General features: G+C 46.2%; 1 protein-coding gene and 1 long non-coding RNA gene across 4 annotated transcripts in view; one reads left to right on the top strand and one right to left on the bottom strand.

Annotated features, from left to right (window-relative positions):
• The window catches only part of LSAMP (limbic system associated membrane protein), a gene marked incomplete at its 5' end in the record, with an annotated part of 966,571 nt that overhangs the window by 148,233 nt on the left and 802,776 nt on the right, over positions 1–15,562 (top strand). The gene's annotated exons all lie outside the window — the stretch shown is intronic.
• The window catches only part of LOC308188320, a 47,468-nt gene that overhangs the window by 6,004 nt on the left and 25,902 nt on the right, over positions 1–15,562 (bottom strand). Inside the window, exons 1-2 of the long non-coding RNA XR_013945405.1 lie at positions 8,968–15,562; positions 7,039–7,108 (exon numbers count right to left, since the gene is read on the bottom strand). The exon at positions 8,968–15,562 is cut by the window's right edge and continues 25,902 nt beyond it. This is a non-coding gene — a long non-coding RNA (uncharacterized lncRNA). The remainder of the gene's footprint in view (positions 1–7,038; positions 7,109–8,967) is intronic.

Below are 15,562 nucleotides of genomic sequence, written 5' to 3'. Positions count from 1 at the left end.
ATGCATCAGTGTAGGTCTGGCACCTCTGGCTGTACAGCATTAACAGATTTTACACAGACACAGGCTGAAGCATAGGCATTCATGGGGTACAGCCCGTTGAAAATGAAACCTGTCCGTATGCAAAACTGCCAAGAGCGTATTCGCCAGCACCCTGGTAGTAGCTGTGGATAACCACTGAACAAACACACGCCTGACTATTATGTCAGTGTTAAAATTGCTCTTCTTCAGTTCCTGCAGCAAGATAAAGTCTCCAAAGCCCGTCATGCTGCGGCATCTTTTTCAAGGCTGCAGTATACGGAGTGTGTATAAAATATTGAATCATTTAGGAGCTTTTCATCTTTTCTTCCCCCCCTTTTTTTTTTTTTTAGGAAAGAAAAATAGGATTTACACTTTGTCCAGTGGCAGAGCGCATGTTTTATGTGCTGGAGCCATGACCACTGCTCTAGAGCATTTGATGCATATATTTTGTCTGTTTTTTTCTTTTTTTCTTTTCTTGCAATCATGCTACTGAAAAGGGTCAAATCAACGATTTGGAAGGGGAATTTTTTATTCTTAGAGCAGCGTGTTTCCAAGAGCTGTAAAACAAACTTTGCCACCTTCTCATTAACATTTGTCCTGGAAAGATCTGTCGCTTCCCCTTGGCCCCAGTAGCCCTTGGTGTTCCTGTGGAAGCAGTCTGGGGCTTTCACTAATTCCAGTGGTGGAGTGGAAAGACTTGTGTTGTTCCTATGCGATGAGAAATGGTCAGAGACCCAACTCACTAATTTATTTCAGGTGACAAAGACCTCTCAGCACACCCACAGACGAGATGGGCCTCTAAAGGCTTCTCTACTGGATTGCACTAGTCCTCCCTTCAGCCCTCTCCTTCATATACCTGTTTCCTGGAGGCTCCAATAACACTTGCTGGTTAATTGGCTAAATGTATGGCTTCACAGGCTGTGTGATGTGCTGGCGTGTTTTAGTTGGCAGCAACTTTTTATGGTTTCATAGTCTCATTTTAGGGGAGGAGGATGGCCCATGGCTAAGCCCAGGCTGAAGTTCTGCACCTGTGCATGGGCCACATCACCTCTCCATGCCTCAGAAGGAGCTAGAAAGGCTAATTCATTAGTATTAGCAAATATTTTGAGGGCAGCTGAGTCACTACTATCCTCTGAGTTTTTTTTTCCTCCCCATTTGCAGCAGTCTGGACTGTCACTTGAATTCTGAGGTAGGAGCAGGCTGATCTCATCTGTTTTTGTTTTTACCTTTTATTAGCACAGATCAGATAGTTCACAGTCCTTGCATGGGCACAGAGAACCTATTATTTATTGTTTCAGTGGTCTGGAACAGAAGTGCTCTAGACACAAAGCGGTAGCCCAGGGTAATAAGAGAAGAAAATTTTAATTAAAAAGAAATAAGAAAGAAAAGAAAGAATTCTCTTTTATTGCAAAAATGGAAGGGCTGAGGAGCCTGTTGGTATTTGTCAGTGCAGTTAGGTAGGTCTGTTATTGCCAGTCTGAGAGAAACCTCAAAAGATTTCTAAGTTCAGATAAGCAACCAAAAGTTCATATGATTCTCTGAATCTTAGGATTCTCTGAATCATAAGATAATCCTCAGATCTTTGGCCTGTGCTTCTCATATCACATTCAGAGATGTAGCTTAGATACCTATACAATCCCTGTCCCTGAAGCAATTACTGAGTTGCATCAATGAGTGTGAGTTGGCAGCACTCACGTGAATAAATGAGTGTCAAGTCGGAGGTAGATGCAGCAACCTACGCTTGCCTTTGCCATCACGGTGTGTAGTATAAATCCTTTTAGGTCTCCTTGCCTGCCCATTGAGTAGGAATAGGCAAATTGAGGGAAGGTCCAAGCAAGTGTCAGGAAATCTAGCATGTGAAGTTCTGCGGATGTCTTGATAATCTCCTTCCTTTCCCTGTGCCAAGGAGGGGGAAATCTGGGACTCAGCTCTAGAGGGAAGTGCAGGTCCTTCAGCTTCCTTACCTCTCCCTGGGAAGCTGGGAAGGAGAAGGAAGGAGTTGGAAAGCTGGAGGATGGAAACATAGAAGAAATCAAAGTCCAGTCACCTCCTGTCCATCTCCTGTGAATGACCAGCATGCCCCTGGAAATGTGTCCCCTGAGATGAGAAGAAGCCTCAGTGAGACCAGATACCTTGGGCCAGGAGTGTTCTCTAGTTCTTGAATGCTGTGGTGCAAAATGATAACAAGAAAAAAAAAAAGGTCCCTCTTACTGGCTTATTTTCCTTCTCCCTTTCCTGTCCTTATCTTTGAAAGGTCTAGTAGGACTTGGGTGTAAAATCATGTCCAGGCAATGAGAGGTACATTCAGAACGAATGTATGTCCACATGTTTGTCCCTTTGCTTTGAGGATTTATGTTGTTGTTTTTCTTGTCACTTTTCTGTGACCTTTAGCAAACTAGGTGTTTTGGCATTAAACACAAAAGTTTGCATTAAAATGTAGGGGCAGGAAAGCAACTCTTTTATGCAAACCAGCCTGTTTTTTGTCTGAAAAAAAATTTCACATCTGTGAGGAGAGTATTTTTTGGGCAAAAATTAAGTATTTATCCTTTTTTGCTCAAGTCAAAGATAAAGAAATTCTGACTTTTTTTTTTTATTGTGAATTCCTTTACTAGTGCCTATTTGCTTTGTGATAGCTTTGGAGCACATTGTATTTTCTCAAAGTAGTGGGTGACTCCAGGGACTGATACAAGACTTCAGATGCAAAGAAGAGGAGAGGCAGCCACGCATCTAAGATGCAGGAGGCCTGGATTCTGCTCTCTGCAGTGCCTCGCACTGCTTTTGTGACCTTGGGAAAGGTACACAGCATTTTTGTGGTTGGATTCCCCATTTGTGAGCTGGAGAGGGCACAACTGTTATAGTAGTGATGTTGTGAGGATAAATGCAGTCAAATCTGTAAAATGTTCCAGGGAAATGGTCACTGGGGCTGGAAGCAGGGTTAGGCTGAGTTTTTGCAAAACCACCATGGGAAAGATTCATTGCTGTCTTCTGGAGGCTCAGTGATCAGTGTTTACAGTGTCAGTCTTCTGTACAACAAGTAAAAGAGCCCTGCAGCCCCCAGCTGAGGCAGGGAGTATCATTATCCTCATTGCACTCGTGGGAAACTGAGTCATGGAGCGACTGCGTGCAGTGGCAAGGTCTGGGGAGAGGCACTGGGAGGAAAAATGAGAAACGAATGGCTCCTGCCTTGCTTTCAAATTGCTAGAACACGCTGATAATAATTCTTCCTGAACTCATCTCAACTGCGTATCAGGGGATAAGTATCTGTGTAGCAAACCCAGCTGTGCGTTGCAGTCGTTGCATTTTTGCTAGGGCTCGGGGCGTAAAGTACCGCTTCTGCAGCAGATGAGGATAACTGCAGTCGTGGGATGGGGGCCCCGGTGTGCTGGCCCGCACGAGTTGCTGAGCTCCCCGCTGTGGATTTTTAACTTTGGCTCACTGATTGCATCGTTTCCACTAGAGAGGTTTTAAACACCGCTTTTCACGGGCAAGATCTGACAGTGTTTAATGAAGAATGAAAGAAGCAGGGTGTTTCGTATTGCTTTTGGGGGAAAAAAAAAAGTCCCCGTAGGAGCACTGAGATGCAGCAGCAGAGGCGGGTGCCAAGCTGGTGGTGCTGGTGCTTAGCTTTTGACTGCGTGGGATGGTGTGCAAGTAGCAAACAGCCTGTCCGTCGGGGCAGTGCAGAGACCACGCGGGGACGGAGAGGGGTCCCCATTCCCCACCGCCTGGCCGTGACGAGCAGGAGAGAGATGTGGCAACCAGCCGTGCTACTACGCCTGCAGAACTGGAAAGTATGCAGGGACTGTTTCCGCCCGTGCTTCCTCCTGAGGCCGCAGTACTGTCCCTTCACTGTTCTTCCTCTAAACCCTCTCCCACTTCCCGGCTGAGCAAACACTGGCGTACAGTGAGGCAGCTGGCACGCTCCGTGCCTTTCTCCCTTTGCTCCTGCTCTCGCTGCCAGTTTTGTCTGCGCGTGACCTTCCCTGCACGCTGAGCGGGGCTTCTTTGGGGTCTTTCTTCCGCTTAGTGTCTGTACCCTGCACGGCACCGCAAGGGCCTGCTCTCCCTTTGGAGCCAAGTGGATAATGATGGTTTCTGCCTCCATCCCCACGCAGTCTATGGGTTGTGGTGGTGTTTTGTCAGCCACATCCGGAGGCATCGCTCCCTGGCTTGCCTTGTCACCTGCGCTCCTCACCTGAAGCTACTGCTGGGTTGGTTGGCCGTGGATCTTGTTTGTGCTGATAATGGAAATGTCTTAGTACCTGCCAATTACTAAAAAAGAAAAAAAAAAAAAGGCAGCAGTAATCTCATCTATCTTTCTCTTTCTCTCTCTCTCTCCATTTTTCTCCCCTCTCCGCTGGGACAGATGTAAATAAAATGCTTGATAAAATTTAGGCTTTATGTGTGTGAGAGAGATACTTATTGTGGTGAGCTGGGCTGAAGAAATGAGATTTGCATAGATATGGATGGATAAAAAGAAGAAAAGATTGGGAAAATAAATGCTTGAATACGGAATAACTGAAAATGTATGGAGCCAAATGTATGCCTGGGAAAACTCTGGATTCAGCGGAGTTGTACTCACTTGTGCCAGCTCTGAGCTTTGCCCTGTATCTTGCTTTTAAAATATATTTTGCTTTTGGGCTCTTATCTCCACTGATGTCCTATTTGAGGATATTCTTTCTCAGTAGGGCGTGAGAGGGAAGAATCAGTGCTTGCTGTCCTGTAGGTGCTTCCCTACCCCAGAGATCCAGCGGTGCATAGCGAGGTTGGTGACAGGGTAGCACTCCCCTGGAGACTTTGGACAAGGAAAGTGCCTATTGCCAGTGACAATCAGAAGCTGAAGGAGCCCTGAGAGGCAGCCATGGCATTATAAACTACCTGGGCAGCACACAAATGGCACAAAATCCCAAGGGTCCTCAGCCTCATGTATTCATTGAGACAGAGCCATAGGCCTGGATCAAAGATTGAACTGGACCAGGTGGCTTCATGCCAATATTGGGATTTTTGAATCATGCCTAGGACCATCATGACAGGCTTTGCTAGAGGATGCAAAGGTCCTGAGGACAGGTTTTCTTCAGGATATTTCACTTCTTTCACGTTGCAAACCACAGGCTAGGAGACCTGGAAATGGAGGGCTGGGTTGGCCCTGTAGCTCCTTTAATTCAGAGGGACAGCTCTCATGGTGGTCAGTAGCAGATGCATCTGAGAAAAGGTGCGAGTTGGTGCATCTGGAGAATCTGATCCTCTTGCTGAGTCTCATCCCTGGTCACGAGAGTTAGGAGTCAGTTTACTTTCTGAAGCTTTAATATGTCTTCAGAAATGTTTCTGTCATTCATTGCCATAATTCTGGATGTTGTGATCTATCTCCATCCTGCCCCGTCTGCAGTTCTGTGAGTCTTCCTTTCAATTATTTCCTTCAGCTTCAAGTCCCGCAGTCTAATAATATAATGTGCAGAGGGGAAAAAATGAAGGAAAAAGGCATTCCAGGACTTTTGAATTCAGCTTTTCATTTAGCTGAATGCCTTCTTAGTCCTTGTTTCCCAAGCTTGGATGAAATCTAAGCTGATGAAGAAAGGCAGCTACCTACTTTTCATGTGCATAGGTGCTTTGGAGAGTCTATGGAAAGCATATCTGTGATCTCTCCAGGACAGTCCAAGGTCTGAAAATTGAACACATTGGGACATTTCTTCCACCTGAATGTTGCTGTTTTGTGGCCACATCTTTGGTGCCCATACCCAGACAGAAAGCAGGTTTGCTTTGTCTCAGTCCATTCCAGGGCTGCCCTACCATGTGTAGTCCTTCCACATGATGAACGGGCTAATTAATTTACAGGACAGAGAGAGAAAAGGAAAAAAGAAAAAAAAAGAAAAAGAAAAAGAAAAAGGAGGAAAGGAGAGGGACTGGAACAATTGACAAATTGAAATGTCATTTCCCAGCCTGCAGCTGGACTCTGCTGCCCCCCCCCCCCCATTTTTTCCCCCTCTCTTTTTTAGCCTTTTGTGTTTTGATTTGGTTATAAAAGCCAAGACGTAATTGAAACTGGCATCGGAATCAAACAGTGTGACCTTGTCAGGTTTCTTCCAGGCTGGCACCGCAACCCACCAGGGTGAGGGAAATAAAAGAGGATGGGCAGGGAGCGAGGGAGCCCACCAGTGTGGGGATCGCCCTGGCAGCCCTCGCCTGTGTGGTTTTGAAGGGCTTGTGTTCTGTGCCTCTTACCCTGCCTCTAATTTATATTTAATCCAAAACGTTTTGGTGGGCCAGGAGAGCATGCTGAGGCAGAAGGAGCAGGACATGAGGGCTGACAGCTCCTTTTTCTCAGGAGTCGGCATGTAAATCTGCTGTGGGAACTGAGTGACACAGCCTGGCAGCTCAGGAGCGCGGTGCCAGCTTGAGGGAGCTGGAAAAACAAGGACCTCGATGTCTTCACCTTCCTTGCCTGACTGGAGCTAAAAGGAGCACTCTCTTGCTTGTAGCTTGGCTCTGCTGCTGCTCCCCACTTCTGTCCTGCAGCAGCACCCCTTCCAGGCGGTTCAGCCTAGAAAACCTGTTTCATCTCTGAGCTGGGCATGTGGGATGCACATGACAGTGACCCTGCTTCCCCGCAGGGAGGTGCAGCTGCCTGGGATGCGGCACCAGCACCCCTTGGGTTGGGCCCTGAGCCCTGGCGCACCCAGGGTTTCAAAGCATGAGCACCTCATCATGAGAGGCATTTAAAGTCTGAGCTCGAGGCACGTAGACAAGCGAGGAATAAATCTCCACTAAATCTGTCCCATCTTTGGTGCCCTCGCACGCAGCCAGGTCCGCAGTGCTAGCCTTAGCAAACTGGAGCAGGGAGTAAGGGCGAAAGGCAGGCAGCAAGGAAGAAGTGCAGAGAGGGAGCACAGAGGGGAGAGTCGGAGTGGGTTTTCCACTCTGCAAAATTTGTCTCAGAGAGGAGGGCTGTAAATTTGTTGCCCCATCACCGGTCCCCCAGGCGCTCTGCCTCTCCAAGCTGCCTGGCAGTCCTGGCTCATTTACCTGGCCAGCTTTCACGGGCTCAGCAGTTCTTCAGCTGCAGCTTGTTCGTCACCTTTCACTGCCGCAGGACCTGGGGGGAGAAGACAACGAGCTTATTTACAGGCCATAGGGAAGCTGGATTTGGAGAGGGAAGTGGTGGGTGGGATGGGTATAGCTGGTATTATGTCCCCACGGCCCTCATCCGCTCTGTCTGTACACGGCGTGCTCATTACATCACTCCGGGTTTACAGAGGAACTGCCACAGTAAAACTAAATATATATATTTATAAGCCCGTGTTTCTTTGTTCTGATATAAATGAAGTATAGGAGAAGTAAGCAAATGGAGCTCCCCCAGGAGAGCAGGGGGAGAGGCTTGAGTCAGCAGAAGCAGAGCAGAAGGACGGCGATGGTTTATGCAGGCCTTGATGCTGCCTCATTGCAGACAGTGATTTGTGAGGTGGTGGAGATGAATAATACCACTTAATTCAGTTGCTTCTCTGCAGGCTTAAGCCAAACTTCAATGTGATTTTGAGATGCTTTTGGTTCCTGATGTGCGCGTTTTCTTTTGGGTGTACTTCAAACATGAAACTATGTCTGCTCACAAACAGCAAGGTTTCCATGAACTTTTAGGTGGATCGGAATTGGGCCCTTGGATGAACAGAAAATGTACTTAAACTATTACATATCTTTCTGTGTTAATGCTGATTTGTTGTGGTCTGTATTTTTGCAGTCAGCATCGCATCAATTCTTCACCGTGCCTTTTTGTTCTTCTCTGTTTCTAGTCAACTCTCATTGTCAGGTCCTCGGGTGCAGGCATCCTTCTGCAGGTCTGAGCTGTACACCAAGGGCCCTAGTGTTTAAACACTTAGAGAATTAAGTTTTATTCCCCTGAAGGAGCTCTCTTTCAAGTCAGGGAACACCCTCCTCCTATTAATATCAGTGTAATTAGTGAGATTTCACCCTTTGCAAAATGCTACCTGCTCTCCCCCTGCATGAAGCGTTTGCTGTTAAATAATGCAAACCATACTTTTATGACTGTTAGGTCAAACTTGTCAGAGAATGTGCTTTGGTTGCACTTAATGCCATTTTAACATCCTCTCTCTGCGCATATTTTACCGATTTCATTTTACTGCTAAAAAAAAAAGTCAAAAAATGAATTTCAGTATCATGGAAATATTTATAGAAATTGAATTTTAGAAATTCCACCGAGAATATTCGATTTAGGAGGATTTGTGTGTTCCTCCAACCTTAGCAATTGTCAAAGAGAATCAGTCTCGAAGTCCCTCGAGTCCCGATTTGACCGATCAGAATAGGCAGCAGCAGATTTTCAGTGGGAAGGTAAGGGAACGGCTGCAGTTGGCAGATAATATCACATATTTATCAATAATCATGATTAGTTTAGTCCCCAGGGCGTGAGGTAATACAGTCCGTCTCATCAGGACTCGTGCTTTATATTTGGGGATTTTGGCTCCCCATGTAAATTCTTGTAATTCCTTGCATTTTGCTAAACTCGTGGCTTTAATGTAACGTGGCAGTGAGTTCCCCTGCCTAAGTTCAGCGTTCTGTTAAAGAAAAATTTCTCTAGTAAATTTGTAATCACCACCTTTCAGCTTCATTAACTGTTCATTTTTTCTTGCGTTCTAAAAAAGAGAAAACAGGAGCTTCTCTATTATTCACTACTTTATAAGCTGTTGTCACACCTTCTTTTATTTGTCTTCTTTTCGATATAAACTGCCCCCCCTTCATTCTTGCTTCATGTATGCGTTTTTCTGCTCCTGTTATCATTCTTGCCACCTTTCTAAAAAGGAAGCTGAAACAATCCATTGTGACTTATCTGGCCACTAGTCAAACCATCTGGAATTTTAGCCTTCGCTTTGGAGGGGGGGGGAAATTGGGGGGGGGGGAATCCATCAAATAAATTGGAAAAACAAATACATTTATTGAACTCACCATCTGGTAGCGCACATTCCACCAGCAGACACAAAAAAAAAAAAAGGAAAGAAAAAAAAAGAGAACAAAAAATACAAGCTAAATTCAACAAATCAATTATTCATTGTGAATTATTCACTAGCTTCTATTCCAAACACTGCCAAGATGTGTTTGTTTATTTTTATTTGGAGTTTAAAAAAAAAATCCATGGCAACATTGCTGTTTGTCTTAGTGCTCGTGTACAAAGTGCAAACCTGTACTTCTCTTCTGAATGCCTTTATTTAATCAGAGAAAAGCAACAGAGCAAGAAAGAACAAAAGCAAAGTTCTCAGAAGAGAAAATAGTGTGTGTCTGTGAAAGCACCGTTTCGCTGCGCCTTGTGGAATGATAGCTATTCCTGGTGACCAGGCTATTTTTGAAATACAAACGTAAAAACCACAGAAAGTCAATTCTCATCTGTTACATCGGTGCTATTAGAGCACCTGACACAGAGGGGTTTTGCTCCATGGCTAAAGAAAGCACACATCTTAAGTGGTTCTTCTGGGGTACTTATTTACCCTCACTTGGCTTTTTGTGGAAACTGAAAGAGGTGGATCGTTTTTGTTGTTTGTTTGGAAACGTGCTTAATAATCTGGGGTGACTACTGGTCAGGGTTGTGTCCCAGGAGCTAGCTGGGGAGGAGAGGACGAGAGGAGAGACGGTTTGAGCTAGCGATGCAGGAACACCGCAGGTCGGGGAGAGAGGATGCGAGGAGCACCCTCAGCGGAGTCGATGGCAAGCGGCCGCGCGCTTGTGCTGGTCTCCCTTTGTGGCTGCCACCTGTACCGTGGGACATCAGCAGGGACCTGATGGTGATCTGAGGCAGTGCCAGCTTAGGATCTTCTGCTTGGTTTGTAAGGTTTGTAGGAGTAATGCAGCTGCAGAGAGCATTGAGTAGCTCCGGGTAGAGCGGTTAAATATGGGCAGTCAGCAGAGGTGGTCATCTTTGCTCCCAGTTTATAGGTTGCTCTATAGGAAAGCACAGCAGGAAAGGATACATTCTGTCCTCCTTCCCTTCCCTTCCCTTCCTTTTTTTTTTTTTTTTTTTGGTCCAGACTCAGTGACACGTAGCAACTAATTAACTCCTAATTGAATATTGGCTGAAGGGCAGTCAGATAAGTTGTTGGTACTAGGAAAGCAAAGGAAATAAAAGTGCACTATGAATTATACTTTACATTGATTGTAGCCTTCTCCGATATGAGGTGCTAAGTGCCTGGCCTTGGAATGAAAACCTTTGGGACCAGCAAAGCATTTTTCCACCCATTTGCACGGTGCCACACACACAGCCTGTGTCTCCTTTGGCTACTGTCGTGGCTGGAGCCCAACAGTAACGCTAAGGCGTGCAAACAGCCTTCTGCAGGTGCTGATCTTGGCACCTGACTGCAGGATTTACGGTGCCTCATGTGAGATGTTCAGTCCTGACTTTATGAGCGTGTGGCACTGAAAAGCCCCAGTGCCTTCACCTGGGAACCTGGAAATCGTGTTATTCACGGACATATTTCTTCCAGAAAAGAGGGGAGAAACAAGCTCGCAGTTGGGTGCGTGATTTACTCTAGAAAATTTTGCTCCTTTTCTTTGTTAAGACAAAACAAACAAATAAAATAGACAACAACATCAACAAAAAACTAAACAAAACAAAACAAAAAAAACACCACAGAACCCTACTTGCTTTTGGATGCATTTTTTATGCCCCTTGATCACTGCCTTGGCTGGTCGTCAATTTTATGCCTGCAATTAAATTGTGGGCACAAAACGTTCCACCATTAAGCTGCGAGCAAAAATGCTGCTGTCCCAAATTGCACCTACAGAAGGAAGGGTTCTTCTTGATAAAGCAATGCTCTTGTTTTTAATGCTTTCTGCCTTTTCAAAACCGTGGCCTAGATTTCAGGAGCGAAGGTGAGAATATTTAAAACAGTGGCATTTCCTATCTGCTGATGTCCTCAGCTTCCAGGTTGCTGTGCTGAGCAGTTTACTGTGCTAGAGCTCCCTTCTGCTTCTTGTGACACTGATGCTCAAAAAGAAAAAAAAAAGTGATATTGAAAATGAAAACACACACACACACAAAGCCCGACAAAAGAGAGAAAGATTAGGGACTGTTTTTTTTTTTTCCTTTAGGAAAAAAACTCTTTTCTCTTTAATCGTCTGATTTTGCCTGGCTCCGGTCCAAACATTGTTCCTCTTCGACTCTTTCTGTTTTGGCTTCTTTGTTCTTCATCCCTTCCCTGATTTGCCCATCCCTGTGTCCTGGCTGCATATTTGCCCTGGCAGGGCTGGGGAAGGGCACTGCCTTATTTTTGGCAGGGCAGCACGTGCCTTGGAGAGCGAGCCTTCGCCAGGGATGGTGGTAGGAGGTGGAGGTGTTGGTGCACCTGGAGGAGGAAACCCAGGGGAGACACTAAGGAGGTGTGTCCGCAGTGCTCCTATGTCCTCAAGGATGCAGCATCTGGACTGGTGGAGAATGTGGGACTGCTCGCTTTGGGTTTGGGAGTGGCAATGGGAAAGGGAACGTCTGCAGAAGTTACAGACTTCATGAGTGCACAGGTAACACACAGACACTTGAAATCTTTCTGGACTTTTTACCAGCCAAACCAGGCTGCATAAATGGAGGGGGCGCAGGGGATTTTGAGACCTGATAGCAAGAAGTTCAGAAGCAGCAGCGTTTGCAAAGGAGGACTCCGGTTTGTTTGGGATTTCTTTGGGGGGGCTTAAAATTAATGGCAGCAGCGCACAAGGCTGCCAGTATTTTTCAGCAACATTGTTCTCTAAGATACAGGGGAGTTTTGTTGGCCTTTACAAGTGATTTATTCCGACAGTTATTGTATGTTCAACAATAAATTAAGTTAAAATAGGCTAATAACACATATTCACTGATGCTTTAACAGCTCAGTAATGGATTGGAATTTCTTCTCCGACCTCACTCTCCTTCTCAAGTAAACAGGCGGCGGGCGGTGTGTAAGTCAGACAAAGACAGGATCCTCAGGCAGAAAGAATAGGTAGGCTGGGAGCAAGAGAGGGCCGAAGCAAATGCCTCTCTGTTACTGATGTGTGGTGACAGCGGACTGAGGAGATCATTGGAGGCTTCAGTGTTAGTGACAACGCAAAGCTTTCTCCCAGCAAATAGATGTGCAATGAGAAATCACACTTTCAGTGCTTTGAATCTTTCTGGGGATCTTAAACCCACAGCAGCTGAACGTTTCCCAAAAGTCCTTGCAGCATCTTCAGGGATCTCACTGCATGCCAAAGGCACCCCTTCCTTGCCGAGCTACTGTGCCTCAGGCAGAGCTGTTGCTGTCATCTTTTGACACTCATGGCATCCCTGTAAGCAAGTTAGAGAAGGTCAGTTAAAATACCAGAGGGTGATCACAACGTCAGCTGTGCTCAGACAGGAATTATCGACGGTTCTCAGTCACAGTGGAAGATGCTCGGAGTGGCTGGGGTCAGTCCTACATCAGTTGGTGCTCAAGGTTTTCTTCCATGAGCTGGATGACAGGACAGCAAAGAAGCTTTTTTTTATTTATTCATATTTTTTTCCTGTGTTTGTGAGCTTTCAAGCCTGCTTGTGGATAGGGATAGAAAAAAAAGGATGAAGTCCCTGAAATTCAGGAGGAACGTGTGCAAGATATGGCACTTTGGAAGGAAAAACGAAGCCAAGGAGCGAGCAATCTTGTGGAAGAGCATGCAGGACTTACTGTGTATTGTGAATTCAGAAGGTGTTAAATAATTTAGTATTTCTGGTCCTTTCCCTTTTGCATTTCCACTTTCTTAGAGCAGCCAGGGCGTTTGGTAACACCTCCTGGCCAGTCACCCTAGCATCCGCGGAGTCTGTGCTATAGCCAGCAAATAACCAGCACAGATAGGTGATGGAGGTCGTCTGGGGTGAAACACAGACTCCAGCTCTTCCCCTCGCTCCCTGCCCAGTCCCTCAGCCACGTGGCCATTTGGCACACGGTTTTATGTCAGCTCAGCCCAAGCCATGCTGAGGTCAGGGACCTGGTACCAGTTGCGCGCCTGCTGTATCAGGGAAAGAGGGAGCTAAGCAGGTGGAAGAATCAGGCAAGAAGACAGCAGATCAAACCAACACGCTGTAACAACGCTCTGCTGAAGCATGGTGACACTGCAGGGGCTGCTTTTCCATCAAAACCAGACTGGAGCATCCTCAGCGCAGCGGCCGATGCACTCACCTGTCCAATTCCTGCTGAGGCAGCGCAGACGGAAGTGTAATTCTTAGCGCCTGGGGGGCTGAAAGTAACCTGCCCATCACCACCTCCTCTCCTCCCCTCCTCGGCTACCATCGCTCCCCCACTTGCCATGTCCTATTTTCTTGTAAACAAGGTGGTGCCTGTTTTTGTTAAAAGGCATCGCGTTGTTGCTGGACCTGGAAGGGTAATTCGCAACCACGCGCTGGCTGCGTGTAGTTCTGCGCCATCTATTACAGATGCCTGCGAGCCGAGGGCACTTGCCTTGACTTTACTCTACTCAAGGAACGGTTGTTGGCTTATTTGTATAGCTCTTTTTGTGTTTGTGCTTTCCTTTTTTTTTTTTCTTTTTTTTTTTTTCTTCTAGGCAGTTCAGCAGCAAGGATCAGAGGTTTGCTATTGGATTTGCTTTAGCTAGGCTACATTCCACTCTCTTGTTGTGTTTTCCCGATTCGCCGAGGCTATCTCCTGTAGCAGAGGGAGTTATGAAGAAACCAGTGGCCTTCAGTCTCTCAGGAAGTAGAATCAATTTATGAAAAGGGAATAGATAAGAACTAGACCACTCGGAACATGTTTAAGACCTTTTTTCCCCCAAGGCTTGTCCTGAAGCATCACTCCCAGGAAATTCAGGCAGCTGTACAGCTCGCTGGCTAGGTGCGAGTTTAAAGGCAATCTTTGTGTGCACAATTGCATAAACTAATTGCGTGCGCATTAACATTTTACACAGTTAGTCGTGTGCAAGTGACTCGTTTGATCGCTTTGGAGCTGGAGTTGCAGCAAGAGATTTTGGGAGCTCCTCCTCTTTGCTGTGACAAGCAGCATCTGGTCCAATGTAAAGTACAACTTCCGGCGCAAATATGTAGATGTGTCTGAGCTTATTCTTTGTTCTCTGCCATCGCCAGTCCGGGGCTTGGCAAGCTGAAAATGGCTTTCCGCCAGCATTTAATGGGAGCAGCTCCCAATTGCTGAGCATGTGCGCGGAAAGCAAATGCGAAAGAGAGGGGGTTGTGATGGTCAGAGCAACCATCTCTTAACTGGGGAAAATGCTCACGTAATATGGATTCTGTAACTTTCCCAACTCTGGTTATGATACATTTTAAAATCCATACTGCTGTGAAGGAGAAATTATAGCCAATTAAACAAGAGTACCAAACAGAGTCTGTCCCCAAATTTTCCCTTTTTGTATTTGTTGAACTGCACAATTATTTTAAATTGAGTGTTGCATATTCATAAACCCCATTTCCAACCATCCAGTCTTCTGCTTTATGGATCTAGTTGGAATATTAGCGCATATTTCGGTAGCTCATTTCATTTCATCGATCCCAAAGTTCCTTACAGAAGACACGTATGTTACTTGTACCGATACCAAGAGCGCAGCCACCTCTGCGGTGGGATATAACAGGTGTTTAACAGAGCGGAGTTTCCTCCCACTGCATCAGCTAAACCAACACCAGCTTCTGCTTTTTCCAACAGGAATGGCTAGATGGATTGCTGTACAGACAGAACGTAGCAGCAGGATTATAGCACCTCCGCCATGCTGGCAAACTTCTTTGCTTAGATAGGTATTAAATCCTGGCCTTGCAAGTGACCTTAGAGCCTAAGGGTTATTCTAGGTGGGCAGGTTTTGCAGGTGTGACCTGAGATGGGGCTTTCAGCAGCTGCAGTTGCAGTGGAGAATTGGGGTCACACGCACTCTCTTACAAAAGCCACTCCAGGTGTTCAAGTGAATGAGGCCATTTGAGAGTGAGGGTGAGTTATACAGGGGAATTAACAGGTGCGGGTGTATTTTTGCAAAATCACGCCGTACATATGAGTGGTGAAACTTTACTATGCAGGCAAACCCTTTTGGGTCTTTACCCACTCGGTGAAATGAAGGCTATTGAATGCCTGCTGCTTTTTAAAATACAGAATAGAGGTTGGTAGCTCTGGGGAGCTTTCAGAGCAGCACCCAGCACATCCCTCTCTGCAGTGCCTGCTAGGACTCTGCGGCGGCAGCAGTGCGTTTCCGAGTCACTAATACCATTATTTGCAGTTTTGGGGATCTCCCATCCAAACAGTGACAGTTCGTTTTCTCAGCTCTGCTTAGCTTGTCAGATCTGTGGCAGGGTGGCATGGCTGTTCAGGCACAGTTACTGAACAGAGGGAAAGAGAAACCTCTTTAATTTCTATCGCCTTTCACTCTGATGACATTTATCAAATTTCCTCTGTCTGACAAGTTCAGCTCAGACGTGCTCCTCTGCCTTCCTGCAAGTGCCCTGGTGATGGGAAGGGAGGATGAGCCGATGGGCAGCACTAGCTTGGAAAACAAGAGGGTTGGGTAAAGGAGTAGGAGGAGGGAAGATGCACTAAAAATAAAGAAGCCCCAGAACAGATGACTATAT

Source organism: Anser brachyrhynchus, assembly GCF_964034855.1.
Source record: "Anser brachyrhynchus genome assembly, chromosome: 1".
NCBI lineage: Eukaryota > Metazoa > Chordata > Aves > Anseriformes > Anatidae > Anser > Anser brachyrhynchus.
This window is presented reverse-complemented; position numbering and strand designations above follow the sequence as displayed.